The sequence below is a fragment of the Peromyscus leucopus genome, chromosome 6 (genome assembly GCF_004664715.2).
Source record: "Peromyscus leucopus breed LL Stock chromosome 6, UCI_PerLeu_2.1, whole genome shotgun sequence".
Lineage (NCBI taxonomy): Eukaryota > Metazoa > Chordata > Mammalia > Rodentia > Cricetidae > Peromyscus > Peromyscus leucopus.
Genome location: NC_051068.1, coordinates 81,692,338 through 81,703,125, shown reverse-complemented (window position 1 = coordinate 81,703,125; position 10,788 = coordinate 81,692,338).

Here is a 10,788-nt window from a genome sequence, read left to right as displayed (position 1 = left end):
AGCGTTTGTAATTAGAACCGTTACTTGGTATCTGTGCCTTATTTGACCTGTGGTTCCACATGCCTTGGATGTGCATGCATCGTGACGGTTTCATAGGTACGAACGCACACTCAGGCCCAGTCACTTCGGTTGGTAGTACAGATTGTGAGGAAAAAAAATGGAGGCATCCTTAAGGAGGAGAAAGTGTTTGCCTTTAGTTCCTGCATTATCCTGTACAGGGGCTCTTGAGCTTTGGAAGCCTGTTCCCAGTACAGGAGAAAAACTCCAGTTTGCAGCAGAATACTTCAGTGCACAGTGACAACGCTGGAGTTCAAGAGGAAGCCAGCAATTCTGCACCTTTGGCTTCAGATACCATGGTTGTTTGCCAGTTTTAAACTTAACTAGTTGCAGACGAAGACCACCTTGACATGCAGGCTTGTTTGGGCTTGTTTTGAATTTTAACCTCGGATGGAAGAGCCCTAGTGCTGTCTTGTCTCCATGCGGGATGATGATTGCTAGGCAACAGGTGATTATCAACCAAGGATGCCACGGTTATACTCTGCAAGGTGGTGTTCCAGTGGTAAACAGCTGTTTAAACTTGTAAACAGGTAAGAGGGTTTTTAGAAGTCAAAAATACAATTCCTAGGGTGAGGGCATTTAATGCTTTGGTTATGTTTCTCTGCTTGGAAGTCTCTAGACACTGTTGCTGTTAACATCTTCCTCTCACTTAGGTGTTTACAAAATACTGCAACTTTGTTCTTGATAATTATTTTGTATTTTATTTTTGAGTCTATTTTATCATCTGAAAAATATTTTAATGTGGGAGCCTAAGTGTTAACATTTTGATTATGGACTTGAGCCTTGGTGTCTTTTAAGTTTTTGGCATTTGCCATTAACCTTGCTGTTCACTTTTTATTGTGATTAATGGTGCAAGAGGACTTATGGCTATCAAAACACTCAAGGATTTTTTTTTTAATTGAGAATTATAGATATTTTATCCAAATGGTTTTTTTTTTCTTGTCCCTCAAAGAGATTATGAAATTGAGGCAACCGCACCTTGAGGGAAATGACTAGGCAGTGTTAAAAAGTCCTAGCCATTTTCATTGTCCAGTTATCCTAGTAGCGTGAGGGTCCTCTGTGCACATTAATCTTTCTTTGTATGTCATACAACTTCCTCACTTTACTTTAAATGAGATCAGAAATTTTGAATAGAATGTTCATAACTTCTTCCATAGGATTTAGGGAATCTGGTGACTATAGTAGCTTGTCTGTACTGGCTTACTTTCCCCCGTGGTTGGTTTGGGCTCCATGGATGGTTTAGCTGCACAGCTTAAATACTGGATTTAAAAAAAACAAAAACACTGCTTAAAACACTGATACAGTGAGGACAAAATGAAGAAAACCAGGCCTTTTCAGGTTCTTGGTGTATTATTTACAAGTGTTTTTAACCCAAGTTTGCTTGTGAGGTGCTTTACTTTAGGCTTTGCTAATTGAGCTCACCTTGCATATCTAAACAGTTTATACCTGTTAGAATGCCAGTTTTTGTTGTATTTTCTCTTTTGCTAGTCTTTTAAGTAGTTTATCAATCAGTACTCAAATATTTTAAATAACTGGCTATTTAGGAAGATTATATTGCATTGCTTATGCATTTATACATGTTTAACTTTCTGAAGTCTCAGACTTTATCTCAAGAATGAGGGAAGAGTGTTTCAAGTCAGCATTTAATGTATTATATAAAACCATATGCAAAATGGGAAGATACACAGTATAACAACACTGTTTTGAAACTATGGTATTCATGAAGGACAATTAACTGATAGAATGTTCTGATTTTAAAATGTAGAAACTGCTCTTTGGATTTATTTGTGTGGTTTCCCAGTATCTTTAGAATAATTTAGATGTAGCATATTGTTCTGAGACATCTCTGAATTAATTTGAGTTCATTATTAAAAGCTCAGCAGTGATGATTAAAATTGAAAATAAGTATTGCCTTAAGTAAAACAACCTAGATTTTATAAATTGCTATTTCCATAGCTTGAATCGGTTGGTTACAAGCTTTATGTTTACTTGGGCCTTTTTGAGATAGTCTTCTTGTGTCTGAAGCCCAGACTGGTCTAAACTCAAGGTCTTCCTGCCTCTGCTTCTCTAGTGTTAAGATTACAGGCATGTGACACCCTATCTGGCTTCATAGCATCTAATTAATAACTTGGATCTAGTTTAAATTCTTTTTTAAATTCCTTTTTATTTTATGTCCATTGGTGTTTTTGCCTGCATGTATGTCTGTGTTAGGGTGTTGGGTCCCCTAGAACTAAAGTTACGGACAGTTGTGAGCTGCCGTGTGGTGCTGGGAGATGAAACGCAGTCCTCTGGAAGAGGTCAGTGCTCTTAACAGCCTCCTACTTTTAAATTCTTAACAGAAATGTATTGAATGCCAGTATCTTCAAACCTCAGACAAGCTCAGTCTTGGCAGGAGAGAAAGGTTCTGAACTTAAAGTACTTGCTATGCTTCAGCTCAAGTGACTATAATCATTTTCCAGCTGAAGTTTTTAATAGTTTGAATATGAATATTGGCTATATATTAGGAACCAAGATTCTGAGAGTAGGGAATGAGAAAGTGTCAGGTAGTTTATTCAGTAATTAAGGAATGAGGTATAAAGAGAGAAATAGCCAGCCACCAGGGGAAAGTTTAGTAGTGTTTAAGATAATAGGAAAGATACAACAGATCAGTTGCTAAGGATTTTTTTTTTTTTTTTTTTTTTTTGCAGGTGGTAATGGATATGACAATATGAATAGGTTTCTGAAGTTGGGATGGTTAAGAAAAACTTAACAAAAGAGTTAAAAGAGGATGTGGAATGGTAGAGGGAGTTTGTGATGGACAGGTCAGGCAGACACGCATGAATAAGAATACAGGAAAAGTAGTATGATGATTGGGTCAGCAGAAATAGGAAATTCCAAAGAGCAAACAAATTTGAGGAGGTGGGAGTGGAGGTGGATCTTCAGTTGCAGCTTATTGACAGCAGCCAATTACTAAATATAAATACTTCACAACAAGCATTCTGCAGAGTGCTGTGTACACATTGCCTCATTTAAGTTTTCTACATTCTATCTAATTTGATACTGTGGACCCAGGGTTCTAACCGGTCTCTGTCCTGTCTAAGGCTCTCAAGGTAATTAATTTTGCCTCGATACTTTTTTCCTCTAGAGGCCATGGATAGGATTAAAGCTGAAATTTGAGAAAATGTGTGGGCAATTAATTACAAATGATACTGTACTAGTATTTATGTTGTCTGTGAAATAGGCTCTTTGCTCCTCCTCTATTTTTTCTATTTTGAGATTTGTTGGGACCAGCATGGTCTGGAAGTTTGTTCCTTTACATGTTTCTCAGATAATTTTGCTATGTTTTGTTCTCTGGTCAATGGGCTATATGTTGAATAACACTGTACTGAGAGCATAGAGTGCTGAGGTATAAACCAAGGGTTATATGTTTGATGAATGAGAAAAGAAGATGGTACTTGAAAAGAAGTATAGGTAGGAGATTAAAAAAAAGTTCTGTTTCATAGTGGAGAAGAGGAGCTTCTAGAAGATAAGCAATTGTTGGAGTAAACAAAACAGAACTAAATAACTTAAAATTACTACCTAAGTCCTAGATACTATGGCACATGCCTCTAATCTCAGCTCTTGGGAGGCAGGATAGAGTTCAAGGCCTTTCTGCAATATTACATGGCAGAACCCTGTTTCAAAATGAAACAGCAGAAGAAAATTATCATAAAGTAGCAGTTTATAATCTCTTATTTCTTCAAGGTACTCATTCTTGCTTAGTATTTAATTTTGCCTCATCAACAAGGATTGGTGATGTAGTCCAGTGGCTGAGCACTTACTTGCCATAGAGTGCATAAGGCCCTGGGTTTGGTCCCCAGACACTAAACCCAACACACACACACACACACACACACACACACACACACACACACACACACAAGAAATGCTAAAGTGACACCAGAAAAGTTATATGTCTTGGCTAAGTGAAACATAACAAAATTATTGAGGGATCCTTGAGTTACCAGATATTAATATGAAAGTAATATGACTGAAGTCTAAGAATTGAAAGCAGTTCTGTCTGTGTGTGTGTGTGTGTGTGCCTGTGCTCATGTGCCCGCACGCAAAGGAAAATTAGCATTTCAGATTCTCTAAAGATTATGATTATATTCTTGGGTTTGTTTACTGGTTTTTTGTTTGTTTGTTTGTTTTTTGGTTGTTGTTTGTTTGTTTTTTGTTTTTAAAATCGGGGCTGAAGAGAAAGCTCAATGGTTAAGAGCACTGGTTGATCTTCCAGAGGACACAGCTTGCATTCCCAGCACCCACATAGCTCACAGCTGTCTGTAACTCCAGTTCCAGGGGATCTGCTGCCCTCTTCTGGCCTCCTGCACCAGGCACAGACATAAGCACAGAACATCCATCACATAAAAATGTGTGTGTGTGTGTGTGTGTGTGTAGTATGTGTGTAGGCATACATGTGAAGGTGAGAGGACAATTGTGCGTGTGTGTGTGTGTGTGTGTGTGTGTGTGTGTGTGTGTGTGTGTGTAGTATGTGTGTAGGTATACATGTGAAGGTGAGAGGACAATTTTGTGGAGTTGTTTTTCTTTGTCTACCTTCATGTGGAATCTTATGACTGAACTCGGGTTGCTGGACTTTTCATAGCAAGTGCCTTTTTTTTTTTGTGGAAATCAGACCAAGGCTTCTCCCATGCTTAAGTATATGCTATACCATTGACGTTTCACTTAATTTTCTTTATAGTCATACAGGTTTTCTTCCTTTTTTTTAAGGTTTTATTTCTTATGGCTTTTAACTGCCGACCACCCTGTGCTTTTAGAATGGTTTTCCCCCTGGTGCATCATCATGATTTGCTGCTTGATAGTGTTTCTGTTTTATTAAATTGTCATCGCAATTTTCATTGTATTCATACATAGTTTCTGAAATATGCTTTCTGTATTTCATGACTTGAAATTTTTTAGTGGTATCAAACTAAATTTTCATCCTAAAATTTAAAGGGTCTAGTTGGACATGGTAGTAAACACTTTTAGTCCTTGCACTCCAGAGGCAGAGGCAGAGGCAGGTGGATCTCTTAAGTTTGACGCCAGCCTGGTCTACATAGCAAGTTCCAGGCCTTCCAGGAATACGTAATGAGACTATCTCTAAAACAAAAAAACAAACAAACAAACAAAAAAAAAACCCTCAGAGTCTTTCTATTAAATGGGTGTCATCTATGCAAAACAGATTTTTTTTAATTGTATAAACTGTAAATATGATTTCTCAGGTAACCAGTGAATTTTCTTTTTACCCAGAAAAAGGACTTAATGATTTTTTTTTTAATAGATGAGCCTGTTAGTGCACCTATGTTAAATTTTGCTTATGATAGTTCTACTGTTAACAATGAGGTGCTATGTATTTTTATTACATATTTTAGTACATATTGAAAAATCAGTATCCCATATAATTGTATTTTAGTATGTAGAAATTGAATATTAATAGTTTTACTTGTCTCCCAAAATGAGTATCTTATAGTTCAGTGTAAAATTTTTTGTTTGTTTTAGGCAAAGTCCCTTGTAGCCCAGGCTGGCCTAGAACTCTCCATGTAGCCAAGGGTGACTTGGAACTTCTCTCTTCGTGTCTTTACCTCCCAAGTGCTGGGATGTGCTGCCATCATATCTTTGTTTATAGAAACGCACCAGTAAACTGTACTACTTAATATTTTTTTTTCTGCATTCTGTAGCAGAATTCTTTACCCTGATTATATGTAAGAACCCCTCAGGAACTTTGGGAATTTGAATTCCAACAGCTAAGGTTCTTTCTCAGATTGATTTGAATCGGGGTAGATAGAATGAGTCTGCAAAGCCTCCTTTGTTGTAAGTGTGTGGGTGATTCTACTGTGCTGCATCATTGGGAACCACTGCTCTAGAGACAAAGTTGATACATACTCAGAAATACAAACCTTTTAAGAATTGTTAGAAAACAAAAATAAAAAAATTCAGTATAATTATGGTTCAGTACAGTATGTATATTGTTTAACTTATAGGATCTCTAACTGCCAAAAGTGTGGTCACAGCCCAATAGCATTACATTAGTATCCTTTAGAAGAATGTTAGAAATATAGAATTGTAGTGCTTCACCTCAGACCTGGTGGATGGGGTGGAGATCTGCAGGTAACTCATGGGTACATTAAAATTTGGCTGATGCTTGCCTAGCATGTGGGAGACACTGGGTTTGAGCCCTGACACCATATACAAACATGCAAAAGTTTAAGAAACTGCTTTTGATCTAGATACATTTATGGTATGAGAGGTTGATTTACCCTTACAGATTGGTTTTTAGTGGAGAATTAAGTAGATCAGGGATTTTGTTGTAGGTTGTTTGTTGTTTTGAGACACCCTTGTTTTGTTTGCTTTTCTTTAGGGATGACTGAAGTGCATACATACATAAACTTTTTAAAAAACAATATTGAATCCCTCTCCTTGCTTTTTTAGTTGCCAAGTTTAAAGGTAGCCTTTAAAGTACAGTAATTGGTTAAACATCTTTTTTTTTTCTTCCTGGGTTTCTTTTTAGGAACTACTGACAAAACCTATAGCTGACTTTTGGATATGGCTTTATTACTCAGCAACTAAAAGATGAGTTCTAAGTGCCAGACTTCTGGCACTGGCATTGTCCTCCTGTTTCTATAGAAACTGGGTTGAAAGTCAGAGCTGCACAGAGGGAAAGGGTAAGTTTCTTTTAATTCCATATTATAAACCCGTATCTTACCAACTATGGCCTGGTATCAGTTTCCACATAAGAGTGAGTGGTAAAGTATTCTCAAATAGGAACTACTAGTTTTCACTTGAAAGGAAACTGACATCAAGTCATTAAACATAATGAGGGTTTAAATATGGATTTATTTTTCTAGTGACTCTGACTTCACATTTCTTAAAGGAATGAACTCAGTAGAATTATCACTGTCAGTTTTTACTCAAGATGGGGTCACAATATTGATTTTTTTTAAATCCTATTCTGTTAACCCCTTCCTGGTAAGTGAAAAGTGAAATATAGAATATGTATGGGGGCATTGTAAAAATCTGCATGGATTATGCCTCTTTGTAGAGGTCCAGTTCTTTTTTCCATTGTAAAACAAGTTCTGTTCTACTGACCAGTTCTTAGCCTCTTTTTCTCTTTTAGCTAAAGGATGAGTACCTCTCTTGGGATATATGCATATGTTCTCATCTAACCTGGGACGTATTTGTAGATTTTAAGACACCTGCCAATTGGTGAGTCATCCTATTGCTGTGGCTTCAGAGGACTTTACTAGACAGCTGTAGAATTTAGACATGAAGTTGGTATACTTGACAATGCAAACTCCTACGATTTACAGCTTGGTGTGTTTAAATAACATTAAAATCTGACTAGCTTTGAGATGGAAAGAAAGACATTCTGAGCTTTCACTTTTAAAAACGATATTAAAGGATATATTATTACATACTATTAGAGGAAAAAAACTGATCTTTTCCCCACTAAAAGAACATGTGTTAGTTGTACAGACCAAAGAGAAGCACACTTTGGCTTTGTTTCTGTCTAGATTTGTAGATTTGTCAGTTGTAAAAAATAGTATGCTGTAAAAGTTGGTTAAGTATGGTGCACGTGACTATAATTCCAACACTTGGAGGATAAGGTTGGAAGATTATGAGATTCAAGCCAGCCTGGTCTACATAGTGAGATCCTGTATGGAAAAGGAAGTTTGTTAGTGGGAAAAATAAACTCTTATTAAAGTGTCCTTAGTTCATGCCTGAAATTGGGTTATTATTAAAAATATTATATGACTCATTAGTTTTTATTATGCTAGCTGGAGCTTGTATAAGGTAGAAACAACTGAATTTGTGATTTATTTTTTTTAGGGGGAAGCAAGAGCAGGAAGATGGCTAGAAAGTTTGGCGAAGTGCTTGCTGTCAAGCATCCAGGTGCATCTATTCCTTAAGAATAGTCAGTTTGTCCTGGTTTTAAAATGAAAAATCCAAGATCTCATCAGGCTGGAAAGATGGTTCAGTGGTTAAGAACATTTGCTGTTCTTCCAAAAGATCCAAGTTCCATTCTCAACACCCACATCGTAGCTCACAACCCAGTCCCAAGGGATCCGTTGCCCTCTTCTGGCCTCCATGGGCACTGTGTATACATGGTGAACAGACACATGTAGGTAGAACACTCGTAGACATGAAAATAAATAAATCTTTAAAAATCTAGGGAACCCCCTTCTGAGCAGCCCAGACAGTCACTCTGATCCTAGTTCACTCTCGACATCCATCCCTAAAGAGTTCTCACTAAAGTTTAGGGTTTTGTAGTGTAGTCTTGTCTTTGTTTTGTTTTCTAGACAAGGTCTTGCTATAAAATCAAGGCTAGTCTCAAGTGATTAACAGTCCCGCCTTGTCCTTCTGAATGTGGAGGTTGTAGGCAATGTGTATCACCACACCTGGCTACTAAGTTCTCATTGCTGATCGTTTTGTACTGAAAGATTTTATAGGACAATAGCTTCTGCTGGAGTGGATCAGTGTATGGGAGTCTCAGGCTGGCCTGGAACTCAGGATGATCCTCCTGGGTCAGCGTATAGGAATTTCAGGTACTACCATAGGTTTGTCCTTCTGGTTTTTTTTAATTTGTTTTGTAGGGATTCGTGTTTAGCTTTGTTTGTTTGTTTTTGCTGTTGTTGCTTTTTGTTTTCATTTATTTCTGTTTACCATATGTGTATCTGATGCCTAAGGAAGCCAGAAAGATGAATCAGATCTCCTGCGACTGGAGTTACAAATAGATGGTTATAAACTTCCATGTGGGTGCTGGGAATTGAACTTCAGTTCCCTGAAAGAGCAGCCAGCGGTCTTAACCTCCAGCCCTGAGAGGTTCATCTTTTTAAAAAATGACTTGTCCTGTATTCCTTAGTGATTCTAGGCACTGCTAGTTTTTCCCCTAGTAATAAATTAACTTGAAACATTCTAAAAGCTGAGTCCATGTAACTTGGTAATTTTTCGTTGTTGTTTTTAAGAACACAAGTGTTAAATGTGAGTCAACATGAGTGAATATTTGTGACAAAATGGATTTAGTCTATGGCTCAAGGGAATTTGCCACTGGGAGACTAGAAAATTATTAAAGCTATTTATTTATTCACTTCGTCTTCTGGAAGCTGCATTGTTGTTACACTGTAGCAGGTGATATTTGATAATGGTTGTGGTTTTAATTTTAGGAAGCGGGTTTATTCTTAGTACAGTTTTAGGTCAACTTTGAGCTAAAACAAAATTATAGCTATTTCAGTGAAGTTAGTTTTTATATTTTGTTGGTACTTGCCAAGAAGTAAAGGTAATATAGAGAAAGAATGGGGAGGTTTTGTGTTGATTGTTTGAGCTGTGACTTTACTATTTACTGAATATTGTGTTTCTTTGATTTTTAATACTCATTTGGAAACCGGGCACTACAGATAAAGCTTCTAAAGGTTGTGTTAAGATTAGATTAGGCTAGGCAACTGGGCCTTTAATCCCAGCAGGTGGATCTCTGAGTTCAAGGTCAGCCTGGTCTATAGAGTTAAGTTCTATGATAGCCAGGGCTATACAGAGAAACACTGTCCTCTCCCCCATCCCAGCCCACCTCCCTAAAAAATATTAGGCCAGGCATGGTGGCACATGCCTGTAGACCCAGCACCAGGGAGATAGAAGGTAGGAGGTTCAGAAGTTCAGGGTCATCCTTAGCTACTAGAGTGTTTCAGGCTAGCCTGAGCTATACATGAGACCCTGTCACAAAAGACCATATAAATAAATATATGAAATTAGATACTTTATACAAAAAGTGCACAGCTAGCTGCAAACTGTGGTGTGTGTCTATTTTCCAGCTACTCAGGAGGGTGAGGCAAAATTGAGGGCTGCATGGGCTACGTATAGAATTCAAATTCCGTAATTCATGAAATTGACCAAGGCGGGCAATTTCATGAGAACCTGTCTGAAAATTTAAAAGAAAAAATTAAATACACGTTGTGGTGACAGTTACGTTATTAGATGTTGACATACTGAGTTTCTCCTGTACCCATACATACTATTATTTATGTATTTTTTTTGTCTCATAGGACTCTATTGAGGAAAAGGGAAAATATTCAATGAATATTGTGCTTTTCTTAAACTTTGTATGTATTTGAGGTAATATAGTCCTATATTATAGATTCCTGGAAAGTAGTTCTGTAACATACTGTCAGTTGATCTTTCAAACTAGAGAAAATTGAAATGTGAGCTCCTAGAGTGCTCAGTTTAAAACTAGACAGGGAGCTGAAGAAGTAGCTTAGTGGTGGTGTGATTGCCTGTGCTGCCAAGGGCTCAGTCTCCAGCACTGTAAAGGAAGTTAGATGAAATTCCTTTCACAACTTGGGAAAGTTGTTCCATTGAGTATTGAATGAATCAGATTGTAAATGGTAAGTAGACCTGGTCAGAGAAGGCACACTGCTGGAATTATAGCAGTTGGCAAAGTTTGCGCAAAGGCTTATTTGGAAAGTATCAAGGTGTGCATCTTGGAACCAAATTGAAGCTTTCAGTTTAGGGTTTTTCTTTATTAAGGAATCAGTAGATGTTTGAAAGTAGAGAAGAGTGAAGGGTAGAAATATAGTGGAACATTCTGAAAGATTTTAAGGGAGGTTATATTGGAGAAAATGGTTTTTATTTTGGACATAGTTCATACTGTACTAGCCCACACTAAACTCTAAACTCAAGATGTTCTTGCTTTATAGTCTTCTGACTGCTGGCATAGTTCATACTGTACTA